Source organism: Centruroides vittatus, unplaced genomic scaffold, assembly GCF_030686945.1.
Source record: "Centruroides vittatus isolate TY-2023 unplaced genomic scaffold, ASM3068694v2 contig_882, whole genome shotgun sequence".
In the NCBI taxonomy this organism is placed as follows: Eukaryota; Metazoa; Arthropoda; class Arachnida; order Scorpiones; family Buthidae; genus Centruroides; species Centruroides vittatus.
Window position 1 is genome coordinate 2,998,580 of NW_027122574.1, and position 25,131 is coordinate 3,023,710.

General features: G+C 31.8%; 1 long non-coding RNA gene across 1 annotated transcript in view; it reads right to left on the reverse strand.

Annotated features, from left to right (window-relative positions):
* Positions 1-25,131, reverse strand: part of LOC136983464 (uncharacterized) — a 370,671-nt gene that overhangs the window by 243,248 nt on the left and 102,292 nt on the right. The gene's annotated exons all lie outside the window — the stretch shown is intronic.

A 25,131-nucleotide genomic window follows, 5' to 3' on the forward strand; every position in this document is an offset into this window, starting at 1 on the left:
ACAGATGTTTGAGTTAAATCAGTTTTACTGTATTTCTTTTTATTAAAGCTTGCAATGGTATCTAAACATATTTAACTTTCTGTCTGATACTATACAATAAAAAACTATAAAAAAGACAGCACATTGTATCAAAAGAATTACATTTTAATTTTTGATTATTAAGCAAATATTTGTAAAGAAAATCTAATAAGTTATTAAAACAAATATAGCTGTAGTTACCAAAAACTTGACAATATATTAAATTCTCAGTATATAGTGGAAAGAAGTATGATAAAAAAAAAATTACCATGGACTATGAAGGTTTTTCAAATTTTAAGAATAAAAATTACCATTGTAAATGAGAGAAATGAAGCTGTTATGAAACAGGCATTGCTACAACTTTCTTTTAAGGAATGACAATTCACAATGTAAATTCAAATAGTCAAACTGGATATATGTAAATAAGCACTATACACAACCAATATCGAGTAAGAAAATACATGAAAGTCAAATGTTTTGTGTTTTCTTGCTGGATATTCTTTATACATGTAGTACTCAAAATGTGATATTTTACCAAAGAATTTATTTACTTTTGCAATTGAAAAAAAATTATGTATAAATATATAGCATATATATATATTTATTCAAGAACAAACTTTCTTCTTGAATTTTTGTTGATTTTTTAGATTAATTAGGAATATCCTTGACATAGTTTTTTAAAAGGTATTTTCCTTAACTTTTCATTCATTTTATAAAAATTTTACCTTAGGAAATAATTATTTCCTACAATTCATAACAGTCTGCATATGCAAATATGAATACAAAAATATTTGGTCACACAAGTCATCTTTCTCATTACCTGATATATATATATATATATATATATCCAAATTTACCATTATAAAACTTTTGATAACTTCAGAATTAGGTATAAATTTTTTTCCCAAAAAGATTTACTTTTTTTCAACAGAGATGACAATGAAGATTTACTTTAAAAAACTTAGAAATAAAAATCTCACTCATTTCATGCAAATAACTGAAAATATCAATGAGAAGATATGTAAATGAGATTATATAATAATTGATTTTTAAAATCAAAAAGCTATTCAGTCAGGTTTTATAGGCTCATTGACATTCAGATGAACGTACTCTTAACATTACTTGTTCAAAAGGAGATTGACTGCTCAAGTTCATAACCTGAATTACAATAATGTGGCCAAACCTGTGAAAGAATGGAAATTCGATCAAGGAAAACGGGTGGCTACATTATTTCCGTTCCGAATAACGACACCAATTATCGAACACACTTTTTATATAAGAATTAAATTTAAAAAAGTATCAGATGCGAACTAAATATATTCACTAATGTTCTAGATTTAATTTAACATTAAAATATTTGAAGTTTTTAAAACCAAAATCTTGAATCTTGATTTACAAGAAGTTACCGAGAATCTAATCTCTTAAAAGGCAGCAGCACAGATTTATGATAGAAGTTAAGACAAAGTTGGATTAACATATGGCTTGATAATTTGCAATCTAATCTTAAAATCCAGGTTTTAAGAGTAACTGAAAAAGAACAGACTTTTATTATTCAATCGGCGAAAAGTACACACACACAAGATACGGTTCATTTTGTTTTACGATATAGTAGCCACAAACTTTCATTCTACACCGTAATCCTCGTTAGAAAGCAATATAAAAATATGCCCAAGGAAGAATTCAAATTTGTCAAGTGACAAACAAGCATATCACTAACAACTAAATTGTAATGCTTATGATATTATATTGTTAACTGGTATATTACAAAAAAATTAAAATTTGGAAAAAAGTTGACTGGGTAGAGTCAAAAACTCCATTGGAGAAATAACAAGGGGAAGAGAGACTGTTAATAAACATTCAAAGGCCTATTAATTGTTCAATTAAAGAATAATTAACAATATTTTGAAAATCTGGCTTCCTATCCCGCAAAACAGCAGAATGTGAATAACCTGTTGGAGGTCAGTCATTTCATTCTAATTATTAGAATTTAATATGGAGTCTAAAATTTCAAGGCAACTGTTTCAGATTGATTAAATATTTTTATACAATTCAACATAAGCTATAATTACACAGTTGAGTAGCTTATAAAAACTAGGCCTTCTTTACAATAGTTGTTACTAATCTTAGTAATCTATACTCTAACAGGAACAAAACTAATGTGTCTAAATTTAGCATTTTAAGATTATAAATCTAGTTTCTGGATTAAAAACCCAATGATTAAGTTTCAGTGTCATTAAAAAAGTATAATATTTATAAAATATGTTATATAATTTGAAAACTTTTCAGGAAAGAATAAAAACCAGCAGCTTATCAAAAAGAAAACAACAAATTTAATGCTTGTAAACTTTCATTTCAGAAAAATAGTTTACAACAGCATAAGATGTACTGTAGAATATAAATGCTTGGTTAATGTTACCTTAGGTAGCCAAGATGGCGGCTCGTCTCTAATTCCAGCAAGGGAACAGTGGAACGCACGTTTTAACCTAACCTATCCTAATAAATTACCATATCGACGGCCGGATGGCCGAGCGGTCAAGGTGGCAGCCTACCGCTCTGGGGGACCCGGGATCGAATCCGAACGGGTCGAATAATCCCCAGGAATTTTTCGGGGGGTGGTCCGTTCGGATATGTCGGGCCCCGTCCCTCACCATCCGGTCGCCCCATTGTGGGCCTGGCCGAACCCATAATGGGCCTACTAAAAGAGGCCCTCTTAGTGCCAACAGGGCGGAAAGAGTTAAAAAAAAAAAAAAAATAGATTACCATAATTATAAGCAACCAAATTATTAGAATAGGGGTAATCTATTAGGTTTTTTTGTGGATTTAGGCCCTTTCCCACTCAAAAGAGAGCATAAAAAGGCCCCTAATCTGTTAGGTTAGGTTAGAACGCGCGTTCCACTGTTCCCTTGCTGGAATTAGAGACGAGCCGCCATCTTAGCTACCTAAGGTAACATGTTTATATTTTATTTAACAAAAAAATCTAAAATAATCTGAAGTACTTTATTTTATATCTGTAACTTTCAAAAAATATTTACGCTGTAGATGAAAAAAAAAAAAATCTCAACTCTACAGTGAAGTCGAGACGACACGTTGGAAATAACATTTTTCAAAATGCACCACGCCCATAAATTTTATCAGATGATTGGAAGTAATGAGGTGATATGCACAACATGCATTATCATCATTTAACACCTGTGAAACGGGTTTGTACAATACAATAAGAAAGATTAATGAAACAAGTTTTAAAAAAACCAACGAGAAAATTTGTAGTTTTAGAAATTTATTTTCTATAAATAAGAAAAACCAACGAATTATTTGTATTTAATACAAAGTCAAAAGGAATTTGAAGTTCAAAGAAAGACATCAGGCATGCACTGTACTGTCGCAAAGGAGAGCCATGCACAAGCGAAAAGCGAGAAATATCGCTGGCGAGAACGAATTTCTGGTTCTCGCAGGGTTTGATATTTATCGCGTCTCGCCTCTTCTCGCCACATATTCTCGCTCGCTCGCGTTTGCATAGCCGCACCCTTACACTTAATTTTTTTATTTTTTTATTTGGAAAAAGATTCTAAATAAATGAATTCAGTATTACAAACATAATTTATCATACAAATATAAATAATCAAAATTAATTGTAAATAAGAAACCTGATATTAAAATATATTTAAATAATTGTCCAATCTGGCAACAAGTTTTCAAACCACGTGTAATATGGCGACATCTTTCGATAATGTTTTCAACTATACCGGAAAGTTCAACTGATGTAAAATTAGGCCGAATTCAAAAAATCAGAATTACTTACTATTTATACAAAGTGAAATTATGTATATAATGATATTAACATTATATCAAATATAAATTTTAAAAGTCGAGTTATTTTTAAATGTTTAAGTTAAACGAAATATCTTGCAATATAGTAAGTATTGAAGTAAAAATGCTTTTGTTGTCAAAATAGGATGCACAGTGCTATAAATTTCGAAATTAGTTCGGTATTTTATTGACAGATAGCACCAGTTGAAAGATTAAATTACAAGCGTCTACCCCGAGCGAGTATTAGTTCTAAATTATGCCGCTACGGGAAACAGCGCCAATAGCGGAACTCGATTTGTGGTATTTTCTGGTCAGTCACAACTTACGAATGCTTTATTCGTAATTTGTGTTAGTTAAATGAAAATAAGTTAAATTTTTGATCACTTATAAATTAATAATATTTTTCCATAGGCAACGGTCAGTCTTTTCTCGTGATCCGAAGAGTAAAATAGCGCGTTCGTTTGTTTATCGTACTGTCAACGCTGTTGAACTCGTTATACGTTAAATAAAACGGAACGAAGTTAGTGTTGCTTAAAATATAGTCGTGGAGGAAGTTTAAACAGCACGATTTGTGGTAAGATTTAAGCTCCTAATGAATGTTTTATGAAGGTTTGCCGGCCCTCCCTGGACCGTTGGGAGGCAGCCAGCCTCGCGCGCCCAATAGGGCTCGAGTCGCGGGTCACGTGACCTTCCCCGAGGTTATTGTAAGCCGTCCGTTCGCCTCCGTGCCTTTGCACTCAGTATTTCTTAGCTACACAAAAACAAAAAACGCCGTTCACATGCGACATAATAGCGTCTCTCATTTTGGATCGGGAATTTGGAGCGGAAATATTCCAAAATTTAACATCTTATGAATTTCTTCGCTACCTCCCCACCGACGAGGCCACCCAGAAATTTCGCCATCTTGTCACATCCGGAACTAACCGATTTCGTGCCGCCGTGCCATTATTGCCGAGGTCATTGGCTGCGTTCAACAGACTCAACAGATGTAACAGCAAATCGATAGCGGTACGTAGCAACTTGGACCTGCTGAACAATCAGTGGCGATGCGTTGGAACAAAAAGCCTCATTGGTCAGTTTCAGGTAGCGTAAATGAAAGACGCTACCAAATGTGACGTCAAAACACCAAACACGTTCCGAAAGAGAGCTACTGTAGAGGGCGTTCAGCAGTTGCAGAAGTGTTGAGTCTGCTGAACGCAGCCATTGTAAAGGAATCGCCCCGCCCACAGCGGTAGACTGTTACAACTTCCGCCGGGAAATTGTGGGGTTTCTGTCTTCATCAACAGAACATCAAGCTTAGTGATGAAGGTTTACACGTTGGGGCAGTAGCGTAGCGAGGGGGTGCAAGGGGATGTATCATGCACCGGGCGCCACTCTCAGAGGGGCGCCCAAATGGTCTCCAAGACGAACTATATGTGTTTCTGTAGGGGGAAGAGGGGCGCCAATAAAGTGTCCGGCGCCAGTTATGTTCGCTACGCCACTGCGTCGTGGTGACGATCATCTCACGTTTCTGTCTTGGTAGAAATGGCTATATCTATATATACATATGTTTTCTTTTCAGATCGACGAAAATACAACCGCGGCCGCGTAACTAGGGGCACCCAAATAATTATATTTGGTGCCTAATGTCGGGAAACGCGCAAGCTGATGTACTGACATACAAGTACAATAGAGAACCGAAAATCGGAATCAATTGGGGACTGGGGTTGTTCAGATTAGTAATTTTTTTTTTTTTTTATTCTTTTCGCCCTGTGGGCACTAAGAGGGCCTCTTTTAGTAGGCCCATTATGGGTTCGGCCAGGCCCACAATGGAGCGACCGGGTGGTGAGGGACGGGGCCCGACATATCCGAACGGACCACCCCCCGAAAAATTCCTGGGGATTATTCGACCCGTTCGGATTCGATCCCGGGTCCCCCAGAGCGGTAGGCTGCCACCTTTACCGCTCGGCCATCCGGCCGTCGGAGATTAGTGATTTGTTCCGATTACCGATTATGTACGAAAAAATACTTTAACCTGTCCGATATTCAAATTTTTCTCCGTTGCGTGTCGCTTCGTGTTGAATTTCCGTCGATTTTAAGCCTAACGAAAATTTTTATAATAATAATCGAGGCTATCGTATCGTTAAAAATCATTTCTGCATTTTGTACAAACAAAATAAATACAGTCAAACCTGTTTTTATGCGGTAGATAGGGACCGCATAAAAATATCGCACGAAACTTCACGAGTGGCTATAAAAAATAGTTTTCGCAACACAATTAAAAAAATATTTTTTATGCGGTCAATAGGGACCGCATAAAAATGTCTCACATAGAAAATAACTCAAAACCGTACGAAATAGAATTTATTGACAACAGATGTCAGCACTTGACTGCATCGTCTCATCTAGCGTCTGTTTTACATATTTTTGTCCAGGTGGTGTTTTGTTGACTTAAAAAATAAATTATTTCATTTTTCGCATATTCATGCAATAATATTACTATAATAAGTTTATTTAGCTATAATAAGTCAGCGTGAGACATGACAAATCGCACGAGACTAGTCGCCAACTATACCGCACAAATAAAAAAATCGCATTAAAAAAATCGCACAAATAAAAATTCGCACAAAAAAAGACCGCATAAAAACAGGTTTGACTGTATATTGAAGAATATAAAAACATGAAAATTATACTTTAGAAGTAAATTTAGTATCAAAACGTTCGATTCAGCACGACACAGTCCGACTGAAAATCGTTCCGATTAACGGCGATTCCGATTACCGGGGTTCCGATTAACGAGTCTCTACTGTAGTAGCAAAACATTATTTCCTTCTTAATTTTCAGTGAAAGATGCAATGTCCGCAAATTGCCGCTACGGCATCGACTATCGCGATTCGCGGACGAGTGCGCGGAACTTCGCCAGATCGGCGTCACCGATTCGCAGGTTTATTAAGTATCAACATCGTCTCCGTTCGGCGGTCGGCAATTAGCCAATTATATCGCAGCCGCACGCTAAAGTTTGCTATTGGCAGCCGTGGTGAATGCTTTGGAGGTACGGGCAAAATGTTACACCTTAACGACAAACAATGAAGTCCAATGGATAGAAAGATTGTGAACGGACGCTAACCGATTGATTTTAGAAGATAGTAAGTCGACCCTCTCGGCGACGGAATCGCGTATGCGATAAATACGAGAAGGAATGACGGAAAGCGCGAGCGACATCGTACTAGGCCAGGAAAGGCCAGGAACACACGTGCGTAAAATTTAATATTCTTATGCATATTTTGCCTTTTGGATTTTCTACTCCTTCCTTCTTGTGGACACAAAAAAAGTCTTATCTAGTGCCCATTGTGGGTTTGCCCAAAATGCGATGAGAGGCCTGCGCAAACTCGTATTGGGCACAACAATTTTCGCGGGTCGTTTCGGGTTTTCATTCAAAATGGTGACGTTTTTCGTGTTATCTGTATTCGAACTGGCGGATAACAAATGCCGCAAACGCTGTAAAGTCTCTTAACATATATTCAATATTGTATTGATATAAAATTTTATTCAGAAATTTTTTTAAATTAAAGAATTTTAAAATATTTAGAGTCGAGCCTTTACATTTCATCAAACACTTTGGGATGATGGTATAATATATTACAAGTTATCTCCTGGCATAAGTACGTTATTTTGCTGTATTAGAAATAATTAATGACTTCTATTAATAGAATAATAATAGTTTCTTCTAGAACTTTCCGAATTTTGATTTTATTAACAATTTTTCGCGCTATCAAGCGTGTAACTTGCTTACGTTTTGTATATAGAAAAACTGAGGATAATTATATTTATATACAGGAAGGGCATGGGTAAGAATATTGATACAGATACTTAATTATTTACGTTATATTTATTATAATATATATATATATTTCAGATGCAATTCCTATATTGGAAAACAGGGTGGACGTCAGATTATGAATTTAGGAAGTGGATGTTGGAACGTCGGAGTCATACTTCACGAATTAGGCCACGCTATTGGCTTGTTTCACGAGCATACTCAACAGGATCGTGATAAATATATAAAAATTTTATGGGATAATATTAATATCATATCTTTTTAATTCTAAAATTTTAAAATAAGCAATATACATAATACATTTAGGCTACTAATAATCGAATTAATCGCGACAATTTGAAATTCAAACCGAAAATATAATCAATTTGCATAATCGACGGATATACTTTATTCGCAACTACTTGGTCGGCAGATCGTCACGTGATTTTTAAAAAATTAGTTTTTTCTTATTTAAATACTTGGCAAAAATAGGCTCTATAGTTTTATATGTGTGTCCTTAACTTCGTTACTTCACAAAACGTCTTTCGGCCGTTTCTCAATTTGAGTCGCTGCTAAGGAAGCTTGCTCGATTCTCTCGCTGAGCTTCAATAAACAGTTATAAACAATTATATATATTTTAATCTAATCATTCAATGAAAATAATAATAAACAATGAAGTTTTCTTTATCGTGTTTATTTACTACACTTTGAACTTTCTACCAAGTATTTAAGAGTTGTCGCATGGATAAAGTGACCAGATGTCGTCGAGCAATTATTTATTGTGATGCCGGGCTGCAATTTTTAATCATATTTTTAATTTATTTAATTAAAAATTTATACTCTCTACCTGAAATTAGTAGTGGTTTGCCTTGTACAGTACCTGTACATCATACCTTTTCTTTGAGAACAGAGTTGTGCTGGTTATCTATCTAACACCTTTCCGAGGGAAATTTTAAATTAAAATAACGTGACTTCCTGTTTGCATCAGAATTTCTTAGTTAATCGGGACCCCCTGCTCGTAAGCTTTCCATATCTGGTCTCGGTTTTCATTTACCTAATTCCGTTCTCGAGATTAAGGAAATACAGACAGATGGACGACAGTGGGAATTTATAGGTCTACAATTTTTTTTTTCTTCAAATTGCAGCACAATAAAACATTATAGTCTCGTTCTTTCTGTCAATTGTACAAATTTATAGGAAAAGGCATCAATGAGTTGTGAGGGTTCCGTAAAAAACATTTTCCTCGTTTGGTAAAAATGTTAGTTTTGAATAATAATTAGGAGTCGCTACCATGATTTGAAAAATGGCAATATGTCCCAATGCTAAGCATAAGACCACTCATTTTTGAAATAGAAATTTTTCATAAGTAGCCTACAGCAGTAAGCGCTCAATGACACTGTACCGTGGAAATTACCAATTTTAAATATAAAATGCTTAGTACTGTATAAAGAGAATTTAATGTTTCGAACTTTGGTAGCAACCTCTGAATTTCATTTAAATTTAGAAAAATTTTGGGAATAATGGTTTTAAATATTGGAATAAGTTATTCAGGTGCCTGTATGCAAACTACAACTTTTGTTTTTAGCCCCTATAATTAGGCCCCACGGCTAAACGTCTAAGGAGGCAACCTGCTGCTCTGCAGACCAGGGATCGAATGTGACCGCTAAATATTATTCAAAACTAATTATATTTTTGTTCATAATGGAACAGATTCAAATTCTGTCTCGTTTAATTTTCCAAAACTAATGTACTGTACTGCGATGTTCCAAAATAAGAGCCACTCTAATGTATGTACTATATAGTATTTACTGTATGTATATGGATATTGGTTTGGATCTTTCTTTATGGGTATATTTACAGGAGAAAAAATATTGAACACTTTGTAAGTAAAGTTTTCAAAACAAAAAAGAATAAAGTTAGTTATAATTTTATTTACGTTAACATATAATCAAAAGTGCAGCTTGTATTAAGATAAATATCAGACAATTCCAAGCGGAAAGTTAACAATAACTGATAATGAGCTTCCTGGCGGACATTCCATGCATTAATTGACATAGCATTTCAAAATATCACTGTTTCCATTCCGAGATGTCTTGGAGTAAGCGGATTTTATCCATAGTTTCAGATTTTCGTTATGTCGAGGTTCGTATCGGCAATTAACAAGATGTGAGAATATCAAGACGATAGATTAAATCAAAAATAATGGTTACGAAATAAAGTCTTATTTTTAATAAAGGACATATTAAAGGAGAAAAATTGAGGATAAAATCAACCTCTTCCTATTAAAAAAAAAATTGATTTTTCTTTTCCATCATCATCGACTCCTAAAAAAAAATAAACTTCAATTTCAAAATATTTACAAAAAAAGTAATAATAATAATAATCCAGCAACGAGTTGTGTAACTTTCCTGTCAAGAAATATTAGCAAAAAGTTAAAATTGTGTTTGGCGCCATCTGTTACGAGATTTTTAAAATAACTTTTATTAATTATGAAAAGGCAAAAGGCATAATTTTGAAGATAGAGATGAAATTTTTTAAAAACTGTAAATGCTAATAATGAGTAAAATGTTCATTAAATCCGACCGACTCGAAATATAACAAATGAACTCCTATCTCTCCCCCCGTCGGCCATTAACTACCAGAATTTAACAGCATGAAAGTCCCTTATATACAAGTTACCGTGCCAAATTTCATTTCTTAATCTTTGTCCATCCTTGGATATTAAACAAAATAGACGCCAACATACAAACATACACATACATCCGTTTTTTTGCTTACTTTGGATTCAGGGGTATCAAAACATTGAGATTTCAAAAACCCGGCAGAATAGTAAAGATTATCATTTCTCTGTATATATTGCCTACTTGGACCTTGTTTATTAATAGGACTTATTATATTTGTGTAGTTTCTGATAACAAAAAGTCAAATTCAAAACAAAATAAGAATACAAAATAACAAACAAAACAAAACTTCTAAGATCATCTCTCCTTGCTAATCAGAAACTACGCCAATAATAAGTCTTATTAATAAACAAGGTCCAAGTAGACAATATATAAGCTACACAGAAATGTAAAACAATACGGACATAGAGGTAAAAAGAATTAATATTAAAAATTAACTTTGATTAGGCCTATATCAACATAATAGTTTTCATTTCACTTAGAGTTCATTCAATGCAAATTTTTAAATTTTATTATAATCTTAAATATTATTTCATACATTCACGATTTATATCAGTTCGAATGTGTAGATAATTATGTAAAAATAAAACAATTTTCCTTTTGTTAATTGTTTAACGTTGAGAATAGTCTCATAGAAACAAATCGATGAGATAATTGATGTTTTATTGCAAAAATATTCATACTTTAAATAGTATTTCATCTAATTCTCTGTTTCCAGACAAGAGAAATAGATATGGATTATTATTCAAAAATTATTGAATAATTTAACAATTGGTTATTTCATTATATACTCATAGGGCTGTAAGATGTTTATTATATATAATTTAACAATTAAATTATTAACATTGAACAATTTATAAGATTAAAACTAAATTGCATGATAACTCCACTTATGCTTAAATCAATTTGTTCTTCATTTAACTTTTACTACCCAAGCTAACAGTCATTGGTGGATTCCTTTGGAGGCGGTATTTCAAGAGGCGTGTCATATTTCGTGTAACCCAATAGACGTACAGAGATCGTTTCTCATTGAATAACAATTACGAGAAGCATTTCTATCTGATTTATACAATATTATATAAAATTATTACATGTATTATAATTTACAATATTTATCGTAAATAAAATTGTTTATAATAATATTATCTTATTCAAATTAGTTTATTAACAAATTTACTAAAGTAATTGAAATGTGAAATTTTTTTAAAAGATACTTATTTAAGTATATTCCTATATTATATATAAGAATAATATTAATTACTCATAATTTAAAACAACGGATAATTACCTAAAGATAACAGACAAATTTTATTGTACTGTACAAGTAAACTTGATAGTTAATTGGAATCTTAGAAAACAAAGCTAAATATTTTATTTTAAAAAAATGAAATTGTAAAGTTTCTTTTAAATAAAATTGAATTTCATACTTTTTAGAAGGAAGAATTTCTCTTCTTATTCCTATAATTCTTCCTTCCAAAAAGTATGAAAAAAGTTGATAGGACATTGCATATTTTTAATACAGAACCCATACTAAAATGTAACTTTTAAAGTCAAAAAATTTTTAAAAACATTTTAAAGAATTAACATATATAACTAATAAATTATGATTATTTGTAAGCCCTCATTTTGTAAAAATAATATAATAATAATAATAATGTTGACTTTATATAATAAATATTATCTAACAAACCATAATTTTATCAACAGATAAAATACATTTCTGGTAAAAATATGCACAAAACAGCTTGCAGATTGAGTTTCCTGTGAGAGAAAGGAGAGTTTTCAGTCGATTATATCTAAAAACACTATTTTCTCGTAATTCTATTATTCTATTTCATTATATTAATTAGGCTATATTGCTAGTAGTCTATATAGATATACAAACTATAAGTTAATTTTACATGCAACTATATAAGCCTGCCAATGGTTAGTGTATATAGATTCATAACTTATATATTAAAATATGTAACGATTAGGTTTGTGTGAACTTTATATAGGCGTAGACGATTTTATAATTATACAAAGGGAGATAGAGTAAACATATTCAACTGATTCTCAGAATATATCATATTACGGATTATAAATCCCTAAAAATTTAAAATACTGTATAATTTTAGATATTATTCAATATTCCAGCAATTATAAATCAGTTGTTCAAAAATTAATAGATAGGTAGAATTACAATTCCATTTCCTTTATAATATTAAAAAATAATAATAAACGAACCAAGGGCCAAGGAAAACACGGGGGAAAGGAGATGATGAAAGGTAGCGTGGAATCAGGAATTGAAAGACAAATATCAAGGAATAGAGTAAGATGGAGAGAGGTGATGAAGTCGACAACAGACCCATAAAGCCAATTGATAATGACGACGATGATGATGTTACTTATAACAATATGTAGGCTGTCATGAAAAAAATTATAAAGTTCTAAATGTATAAAATAAAAATATCAAATCCTATCTTTTAGATTAGGTGAAAGGTAAACTTCATCATTTCTTGTTATTTTATCTCGTTTCAGCATATTTAAAACAACTAATCCCACATTTGAATATCCTCAAATACTGTATTAACTTTTTCCAGTAGCCTTATATGGATTGTTTATGATAAAGAATGAAGATAATGAATTTTTATATTTTCAGCACAATTATAGCAAATAAATACAGTAGGTATGATAGGAACCTACATTAACAAAATATTTTTAACTAGTTATATGTAATGATTATAAACAGTACCAGCAACAATTTTTACTAAACGTTTTTAGCTGTTATCATTTCAATTTAAATTTGTAGAACAAAAAATAAATAAAATACCGTTAGCATTTAAATATACGTATAAAACGTATATTATATCACAAATATAAAACATAAACACGCAAAACTAAAAATTAAAATATATATAAGCCCATAGAATACACCAAAATAACAGTAAAATGTTAGACACTAAAATTATTATTGAACAGTAAAAAGTGAAAGATAATAACTGTTTTTTAGTGTCCGTGTTCGTGATTTCATTATAAAATAATAAATTTGTTAGTCAAAATTAGTGAAGATAAACTAAATAAATTAATTGATCGTTTCCGTTACCAGTTTCTGTGGATTTTTTAAGCTTAAATCTTTGGCTTTTTTCAGTAACTTATATCACACAAGGAACTCCTATTGATATAGACTTTATTACTGGAGATGTAGATGTCTTAATGACCCCTCTTCAGTACACGTTCAGGCTATTAAAGATACAAATTATCGTACGGCAGAAAATTTGTTATAATAGACTGTGGTGAAAATGGTTAATAATTTGATCATCTCGAAATATATTCAAGTTTTTATAGTTTTCTGATCATACAGAGGTCGTAAGGGTTAATTTGAAACTTCATTTGCCGGACTTTGATCAATGAGAAGTGTACGAAACCAGTGACTTTGGTCGTTTTTAAATATAAGTTATGGATTGTTAATTAATGCCTCTTGTCCTTTTACTTTCCTGGCTGTTATGTATACATAACAAGGGAAAGTATTTGTATCGTATTAAATTTGACCCTCCGAGTTTTCAGACTGAATTCTTGAATTCAAAAGAGTCAAAAAAACCGGCAAAAAAAAAAAAAAATCCGTAGATAGGGGAAGGTGGTGCAAGATGGGGCCATGGGGTAAGACGGGGACGTCTGTTTATTCGTGGTTAACGTGCTTTCATTTAGCTGTTATTTGGGGAACTAAATGTCAACGTCAAAAGGAATCATGGGACGAGAGAACGTCCGAATCGCTCTCTTTGTTTGAAAGTAAAACAGTTTTTTATGTTTTAGCAATACTTCATCTAATTTTATTCCCGCAACAAAGTTTCTACGAAGTAAACTTTTATATTACCTTTTAGATGAGGATATTATGGTATTCGAAGTAACCTTTAAGACTGTAATTGTTTAGTTTTGAAATAAAGTTGACCTGTGTTTGCAAGCCAGTACGAAAAGTGCACGTTGGGACAAGATGGTGGGAGCAAGATGGGGTATTTCGTCTTGTTCCAGGTTGACCATAAATATGGCCAATGAATCCACAAGTATTTTCGGAGGCAGACATTACTGCTGCAGAGATGACAATCAGGCCCCTTCAGCAGCAGGACACACCAGGATGCTCGTTTTGGGACAACCAAAACCATGAAAACGGAGGTATGCCTAATCTGGGTGCAGAAACGGTCACTGATTACACCACTACAAGCAGGCCTACTCATTCAGTTTTTACTCAAGTCTCTCCCATAGAAATAATGCCAATTCCACATGTTGGAACCAAGAAAACAAATCGAAAATAGCAGAAGGACAGGGAAAACAGCAATCCTAACAGATGCACCGTACGTGCAGCAGCTGATGGAACAACAAAAACAATCAACCGTTTCGGCACCCCCATGAAAACGGTCTTTGTTTACCGAAAGAAATTCCGTAAAATCAAAAGTTACAAGCATCAGCAAGGGTAGGCCTAACAAGAAACAAAAGACAAATGACACAGAATGCCTCTATTGTGGATACAGAGAGTTGGGCTAAATGTAGTCGTTGTGATAAATGGGCACATGTTCTTGTCCCAATATTAAAGAAACGACAGTTTAACCATTTAATTTGTCCTTCTTGTATATAAAAATAATATCCCCATCTTACCCCATGGGTGGGGCAAGATGGCGCATTTAGATGTAATTTTAAAATATTAAATTTTCTTGTTTTTAAGAACGTTTTTCAAAAATTAAATTATACATTATATATTATCAAATGTTGTAGTTGCTCAGAATAAAATTGTCGTTCTCATCAAAGTGGTTGCCATCTTATGACTTTTCAAACCTTAAAGTCCTCATCTTGCCCCACCTTCCCCTATTTGTGTGTGTGTTGACATCTATTTCGCTTAATATCTCAGGATGGAGTAAAAATTAAGTAACGAAATCTGGTATGTTGGCTTCTATATGAGGGGCATTAGTATTACATTTTGGTGGTTAAAGGTCGAGGAGATGGGGAAATAAAGGGGGTCGTGTGTATTTCTAGTAGAGTCACACTTAATGACTATTTTACTCGTTATTAGCATTTACAATTTTTTGTGAAACTCATTCCTACCCTGAAAATTAAGCTTATTGCCATTTTATAATAATTAATAATATAAAAAGTTTTTCATAAAAATCTCGTAACATATGGCGCTATACATATTTTTTTTATTTATTATGATTAATAATATAATGTTTTATTTAAAAATAACTTTTATAACAGCTGGAAAAGTTACGTAACTCGTTGCTTGAATTTTATTATTATTATCAGTTTACTATGACTATAATCTATTAATAGGATTTATTGCACTGACGTAACCGCTGGTTGCAAAAATGAGAGATTTTATTAGTCTACAGCAGGGGTCACCAAACTACGGCCCGCGAGGTCAGTTCATCCGGCCCGTTGCCACACTATGCCACAAATGACAAATTAAATCTGGAAATTAACCGAAAAATATAATAATAAAATTAATAAATAGAAAAAAAAATTAGAAAAATAATTTTTAAAAATTCGAAAATCTGGAAATTTTATCGCCATCTTATGATAACCTGTGTACTTTGTTATATTGTTAATGAATGGAGTTTCTTCGCTAAAATACTTTTATTTTTAGTTATATAGCTATAATAGTAGATCGCGATGCCCTGGTAAATTAATAAGTATAATTACACTTTTTACAATACTATTTTAAATAAAATGTTCCTTTACTTAGCATATTTTAATCTTCTCTAATCTGAGACTATTCGCGGTATTATTTCATTATAAAAATGTAAAATAATTATTATATCTCCCTCGCTTTTATAATTAATGTAAAGTTTTCGCTACATACGTATAAAATAATAGTACTTTTATTGGCCATTTCTATACCATATTATCAATACATAGTTAAAACTTGGGAATATAACCGGTATAACAGGAGAATTCTGAAAATTGAAATTTCGACTCCCTTCGGCTCATCACTTCTATTGTTCGTGGAAAATATAGAAAACAACGCTGCAAGAGGTCGTCCCTTCTTCTCGTATTATCGAAAAAGAAATTGCGACACGTTTTGACTGTAATAAATAAATCTGTAAATTGAATTTTTGACATCTTTCATTTCCCTTTCAGTTGACCACGCTTCAGATACAGTTTGGCGCATCAGGCTGACATCATACTTGGCACCCTGATTCAAGGTTAATTACATAAAATATATAATTAAACATTACTTAATTAGCTTTTAAACAAATTAAACCACATAAAGGTTTAGAAATACAGTAAATACTCCAACCCCGACTTTGCGTAATTCGGACATTTTGTTCGAAAAGTTGTCCAGAAATTTTAAATTAATACATTTAAAATTTCTGGAAAATAGAAAAATTGCAGGAATTACCTAATTGTAGAGGAGGACATCTGTGACAGTTTGGTAAGCGCATCCATGGTAATAATAGAGTGAATGAACGATTTTCGGGATAGAACGATCGAGATTCTGCTTGTGATGAGTTGTGTATTGTTCGTGTTGTATACATGAAACAAAGAAACTTTAAGGAAACAAAGAGTATCGCTTACATAATCTAACAGACATATATATATTATATAATATGTATATCGTATAATTATACACAGTTAGGTTAGACTAGAAGCTGCTCGTCGTATCTCTGGTCGCAATCGCATCGCGTCGCTACTGTATCAAACACTAGAGCGCAAAGGGACAGTACGTATTATGTTGCAGATATTTTTCTCAGAACTCATGAACAGAAATTCAATCTCTTTGCAGCATTGTTTTCTGTATTTGGCACGGACAATAAAAGGGATGAGCCAAAGGTAGTCAAAATTTCAATTTACAAAATTCCTCATTTGTATCACGTATCCCTAATTTATGGAAACTTATAGCAAAAATTTTGCGATTTATTTTTAATGCCAGTCTGATGCGTGGTTTTATTAATTAGTTGATAGACATAACGAAACAAAATTAACGAGATAAGTCCGACCCTACTGGGGATAAACACGACCCTTTTTATCTCTCCACCCCCTCGATCTTTGATCATCAAAATTTAATAGCATCAATCCCCCAATAAACAAATCTCTCTACAAAATACACGGGAGTGATTAAGCTTCAAACAGGGTGAACAAAATCATACCATACACACACACATACACTAACATTCATACATACATACAGTCTTTCATACAGAACATTCTCTGACACTTTATTACTCTCAGAGTACTCTTTTTTCTGCAGTAGAAATTGCAAAACAGCATTACCCGTTGAGTGTTGTTACAGCACGAATAATTCGTGAAAATTATTCGTAATTTTCCTAAATGTCAAATTAATATAACAATATAAAAACAGAGATTTATATTTTGCCATTAGTGCTATCCTTTTACGTAATGCATAGGTTGCGTATTGATTTCGTGTAAAGTCACGTCTGCGACAATACCATTAGATTTGTTAGCATAGAAAAGTCTATTAATTACGCTGATAGAAACCATAAATTTCTAACATAAAAGCATTCTTTCCACAAATGCGCATCAGTATAATTATGTAATCAATTAATCTATTAATAATTAGAAAAGGTTGGGTCAAATTATTTCTTTTCTTCCTCCTTTAAAAAGATTCATTAGAAAATAATAAAAATAAATAATAATGTAAGCTCTATACAAATCCTTTTCTAAACTTTTAAAATGACAATGTTAAATGTCATCATTTTATGAATATTTTAAAGCCTACGCCTACGACAATATCATTAGATTGTGTGGAGAGCTTTATACTATATAGTATATAATAGTACACACTTAAGTTAATATTGGATTAAACGTATTATTTCCGTATTAGTTTTTTGGATTAATAAATATTTTGTATATTAAATTTATATTTTACGTACCCTTTAATCCTTTTAAGCTTATCTTCTACTCCGTGATGATTTTCCTGTTTAGATTCCTCCGCGACGAGTAAAAACACAATTAATGATTACAATTTTTTTAGAAACTACAATGTATTAACACGGAAGAAATTGTACACTTATTACCTCAACGACACGAGAATATTAAAAGATTAAATACTAGTTTATAAAATTAGAAAATTACAAAGAAAATTCCTTTTTGATGCAAATTTATGTAATAAATTAAAGAAGCGTGCATAAATATACCTAAATAAATTTCTGGCCAAGTAAATGTTTACTATATTGATTAGGTTAAAAGGTATCTTTAAAGTATTTTCTTAATCGATTTGCTTATTAAATCATGCAGATTAGATTTAAGCGAGATAAGAGCGAGGAAGCACGCTTGTTTTTGTGAATCACTAAACGATTCTTTCGTAAAGAGCCTTATAAATTGATGCGCAACAGAAAAGCTCTTAAAGCTTTATATAAAGAACCGTGAAGAGATTTTAATAATGCTGATTCTTGCGTGATTCACGAAGAGATTCTTATAGAACTGATTTTTATTTGGTAAACCAGAAATTATTTATCAGAATTTATTCATCTCCTAAAAGTAGGCCTACTTCGTTAAGAAATTCTGAAAATTCAGAAGAGAAAAGGCAGCGAGATAGCGACGATGCTTCCTTATTGCATTCCGTGTGCTCTTAAGCCAGTCCTCGCCATTTTGAAGATTTACGGTTTAAATATCGTAACAACCTGCGAAGAATCTTTTGACAAATTCAAATGTCTATACAATATTTACATCGTAATCATAGAATTTATATTATGGTTAAATGTATTCTGGTACATGGCAAATATGATAACGGTCCACAAATATAATTACCATCTTCCGTGTTTGGAGTGGACGGCGCGATTCGAAGAAATTTTCTTGATTCATCTTCTCTACTTAACAATTTTTATCTTTTCTGCCTCTCTGTATTCAAGTTTAAGACGGAAAAAAATAGAAGTTAACATACCGAAATCCTCCTGTAGTAGAGAACAAAGATTTCTTAACGGTATTTTAAATATTATGATAATTGCTTGTATAACTATACAATGTCTGGGTTCTTTAATAATTTTCTTGGACCTCGTGACCAGTCCTTACCATTATATCGCAAAAACTAGTGGAGTTATTCCCGCTTTCGTATGCATTATGTATCTTACGTCTATTAATATTTACATAAATGGATTAATTTTAACAGTTTTATTACTTGTAGTTATATTTATATGCGTACTGCAAATCAGGGCGCAAGAAGTTTCAAAGAAGTTAACGCAATACAGAGTATTTGACAAAGATATCCAATATCGACTGGAGGAATTCTTCGAGATTCATACAGAACTATTCGATTTTATAATTGGTGTTAATCAAGTTTTCGAAAATTTAGTTTTTATTTCGTATAATACTTGCATAATTGTTTTATGCGTGGGTTTCAACGTTGTATTTTTTCTTAAGCAGCAATGGATCATGAGACTGATCATTGGTCTTTTTTGCGTTAGTTTGTCCATCGGTTGTCTTTTCTTTTCCTTTTCCATATCTTCGTGTTCTTCTTCTGTAAGTTTTAACGTTTTTTATACTTAATTATTGTTATTAATTTCGATATTTGTTAATTTTCGTACTTGCTATTACAGATGTATGATTCTTTTCAAGAAATCAGAAGATTGCATAACGTCTACGTGGCCATAGAAAGCAAGTGCAAGGTACGTAAACTGTCAAAAAGTTATTAAAATACTGTATTTCTTAGGTTACCAATATACTGTAACATTATACTACAACAAGTATTCATTGACATTTAACGGGATAGCGGTATATCGAGGATTAATTATATGTAGAAATAAATGTTAAAACACTTCATTAGCAAAATTGCTTCCAAACTTTTGCGCGAGAGGAAAGAATATCCGTCCTATACACACTGAGTAAAGTGAATCTCATTGTAATAAAACTCAAAAAACATAAGCTAAAATAATTCTTAATATAGGCCTAATTTAAGTCTATAACCGAAAGAATGACAACATTAATCAGGGCAACAACGGAATTTTTAGTAAACTTTCAGAATATAAACTACAGTTTAAGGCCTCCTTCACTCCTACTGTATAGTAGTAAGTTACAGCTTAGGTCCACAACTCTAACTCCGATCCTAACTACACGTCTATAAGTATGAAAAAGAATACGTTTTCTCTTAGTTTAGATTCGAACCCACGTCCTTCCGATTGAACTCTTCAGCAGGGCATTCGGCACGTAAGCAGACACGGATGATGTGGGTTCGGCTTCCTTATTTTTTTCTATTTAGGCTAATTTTTCACATTTTTAAAGGTTTTATATATTTTCCGTATTCAACCGGTTAAGATTAATAAAAAGAAATATTTAGCGTATAATTAAACCAGTTAATACAATATATTCATCATGTTAGATGATAGACTTTATGAAGAGATTTTGTGCATTGCCATTCGGAATCAGCTGCGGAGGATTCTTTATCATAACCAGAATATTCCCAATTAAAGTAAGAATTTTCAAAAATTAATTCAAGTAAATCTTTTCAACTTTTCTGAAGATTTTTTTCTAATTTTTTTATAGATGTTTCGCTCCATTCAATCGCTATTTATGGCTATTATGGAGCTGCATAATACGAGTAATGAAAGAAAATGTCGCTTCCTCTCTACTTCAAATTCGTCTTATATTGAATTCATGAATAATTTAATAAATACTCTGTAAATTTTAAAATATACAAGTTATATTCATTTTAATTTCTATTGTTACACCCTTCTTTTAAACTAGTGTGAAAATTTACGAAAAAAAATATTTGTGCCCCGGGTGAGGATCGAACTCACGACCTTCAGATTATGAGACTGACGCGCTGCCTACTGCGCTACCGAGGCACTCCCGTGAAGGGGTGGAATAGTTCCTACTTAGCTTATACACAGACTTTTTAATTTTCAATTGTTGGTGTTTTTAAAATGCACTTACAGTTATTAAAATACAGAATTTATGGAAACATTCACTGTAATTAACTCTACTTTCAATTAAACGCATTTATTAATTAATAGTAATATCGATCATGGATATTTTCTTTTTATTTAATTAATCTTTAAGATATTTTTTAATTCGTAAAGAAGTTATTCGTGCGAACGGATATTTAAATAAACAATTTTAAACTTTACTCGATTAAATATGTTTTTTTATAAATTATTGGCCCGAAACGATGTAATTTTAAACTTTTTGTCTATCAGATGGCGCTGCGAACACTGTGAATATTTATAATAAAATTTTATATTGTTAAATTAGCGTAAATATTCACATTTTGAAGAAAAATATAAATAAATTGGGAAGACGTGTTTTAATTAAATTTTAGTAAAACGTAAAGTTTACGTAATAAAATGTTAATGTTATTTTAATATTTAAAAATAAATTATATCGATGATAAAATTCTTACCAAAAATTCAATTTAATTTTTTTTTTACTTGAATAAATCACAGTTAATTAAATTAAAATGTTTTAGAAAATAATATATTTATTTAGAATTGATATTCCTCACCAGATGGCATTAAAAATAACTATAAAATGTATCTCCATCTGGTGTTAGACCACGCAACTATTTTACATACCATACAAAATCGAAACGTAATTTATGTCTTTTAACTTGTGAAATTTATAAAATATTAATTATAAAATATTCCGTTTAATAAATCGTAATAAATAAAATAGCCTGAATATAATTTCCGAAAAAAATAAATAAATAAAAGAATAAGACTTAAAGCCTAAATTACATTCAGGCTAAACATCCGCCACGTTAACCTACTTCGTCGAGGATTTTTCCCAAAGGAGCGGAGATGTCAATTCGTGATAGTGTTGCGCCTCGGGGTATTTACTCCGCCCGCGGCCAGGTGTCGCTGCAGTCCGAGAGTAATGAGCATTGGGCCAAATAACGAGGCCCGAGAGACGTCACGCGACCGAGATGCATTTTCCCATTATTCCTTCCAGCTCTATACTCTCTGCTTTATTATAATACAGAAAAGAAACTATACTAAACACCGTACTAACTTATTCTTCTAACTCGTTTTAAATGTAAAGTCTATAGTTGAGGATGGATCCGTCAGTAAGAAACGTGCGACGAGTCCACGAAGACAGGGATATTTTCCAGGTTTAAACAATCAAAAGCCATTATATTCTTGGGCAAAAATAATTTATTTTTGTAATTTTAAGATTTATCGAAGAGCATAAAAATTTCCTTTCATTTAGATCTTCTAAGAAATTGATAACTCCAAGGATCTTCGTCTTTGTAAAGTACAAGTGTACTTTGCGAGGAAAAATATATTCTTGGTGAATTTGTCTTCGTATTATTTATATTCTTCTTAACTTTTATTAAATGTAAATTTATAAAAAAAAAGAAATTTATCTCTAAATGTAAGGGCAAATATGTAAGAGTCAGTATGGAGGAGGAAATCAATCTCGGAATTCGATCGATGTACTAAAGATTCTAAACTAAAAACATCAATATATTTTCTCCAAATTCTACTTATAATCGTCTTTGGTTCGTATATATAATTATTAGCTATTTTAATTCAGAATAGGCTCTTTTAAGATAATTTTAAATAAGCTATTAAAATTATGTTTTCATATGAATTACATGTAAGCCCGTATAGAAAGATGCTGGCTGGACTGTTTGGTGCAGAATGGTCCACGAAATTTAGTCTTTCGTGTAAAAAAAGTGATATAAATTAAAATTTATTTTAATAAATGACAAAAAATCTATTATTATTTATTTTATTGATTTTATTCGCACGTTTTTATGGCTTCTAGAGAAGTGTGTTTCGTGTTTATCGCCGGTAGGCCGATTCCTGCTTCCTCTTTCGAGTCTCGACCTTATGTCTACATTAAATTCATCAGAAATGTTTTCAAAAATAAAAGGAAAACATCTACGTTTGTTCTTTATCTCTAAACAATGTTAATTTATTATATATTAGTTTACAGTTCATGTATATTGAATGAGATCGTTTCTTGAAAGTATCTAAATCATTATGTTTAAATTTAAATTTATCAATGCTTCGTTCCGAACGGTTAACACATTACACTTAGAAATATATAAAGTAATTACATAAAAAATGAATTTATTAGATTAATCAAATTCAAAACATTTCCTTTATAAAGTTGTTTTCATCCTCTCAGAATCTCGGATCTTCTCCTCTTCATCTTCTCTATTGTAAGATGATGTTAAGAACCTTGTCTTTTAGAATCTGTGTATTGCCGATCTATGGCTGAAAATATAATTATAAGTACAAGAATATTAGTAATAAGGAAGAGTTAATAACATATCTACATCGTTCTTTGTTTAAAATATATATATATATATATATATATATATATATATAATGGGATATTAACTATAGATAAACGAAATTAACAATTAACTTACGTTTGAATCGACCAATTAATTTAAATTAAAGAATGACGAAATTAACATATGACGTGTTATTTTTAAGCCAATTGTAGATCGATTTATATTATAGAGTAAACGAATAGATCGAAATATTCTGTTACATCACAATCTTCGTATAAATCTTTACGTACAAAGAACGTTTCCTACGGGAAGTGCTCTACTATTAATCTTTATAAATTACCCCACGAGAAAAATACAAAAATAGGATGTTACGCACGTATAAATATCTATAGAAGTGTATACAAAGGAGCCGTATTTATATATATATGGAATATATATAGCGTAGTCCGTAACAAATTAATTCCCGCGCTTATCTTGTTTCCGTCGCTATACTGTAGAATATAAAAGGGGATCCGGATATGTTACCGTTACTGTTTGTCAGGGGTATAGAGATTATCTTCTATCTCCATTCCCTTCTCATCCATATTTACGGTTGTGAGGGGAGGTTGTAGAGCCGCTTATCAAATTATCCATACTTATGAATAAAATGGATGACTGGAAAGAGACGGAAGTGATACAACATGAGTGAGTAGGAGGGAAGAATTTGCATTAAAGAACAGGATAGAATTTTTGTATAATTTTGCTCCGGGTTATACTTTTCGCTCGGATAAAGTCTCTCTGCTTTCTACTTCATGTATTTTCATTGCTTCCCTATATAGGATTATTCATGCTTGATGACGTTATAAGTAAGATTAAATGAGTGTTTACCTTTTCAATTTTCTTTACAACTACGCTCGTTCCTTTTCTGTTTTTTACTTTTATTATAATTATTCCGTCCGGGTTGTCTTTTTTAAGTATTTTTTAATGGGGTGTGGTGAATTGCGGAAGTTTGTACGGGTGTTTCCAGCGTAAGTTACGTCGGAAATGTTGACAAATAGAGAGTTCTAGTAGGATATAACGAATTACGACGAGTGTGTGGACAAATATGATGATTATGATAAAGTGCTGACGTGATAAGTTATGGTGAGTGCAGTTAAACACGATGAAGTGATAAATTGCCAGTAAGATGATTTAATGAACTATGTAAACTGCTGTGTTTACAATTAGCCTATGACTTGGTTAAGTTACGAAGAATGTAGTTAATATCAGCTGAACATAACTGCAGATTAAATTTCGATTCAATTCATTTCTGCGAATACATCGTTTAAATAACGTCTAACTGTGCTAGTTTATATGCTGTACAGTTTGACGAAAATTATCATTTAGGCCTATGAAAATACACGCGAATATCTCTAAATGTGGGCTTATTATTTATAAAATTTAAGTGTAAATTTGGGCTTAGATTTCGGGAGGAACGGATGGAGAAAGTAAAGAATTTTGATTTTTTAAAGCTGAATTGTGGTCAGATTTATGCAAAAAACTATGATAGATTTCTGTTTATCATCGTGAGAACTTTCGTTAGTCTCCCATGATAGGCCTTATATTCAATCAAATTATCTATTTTTCCATTATGTTGGATAAAGCAAAGTTGACATAGGACAGAGTTTCACTCTTTCTCAATTTTA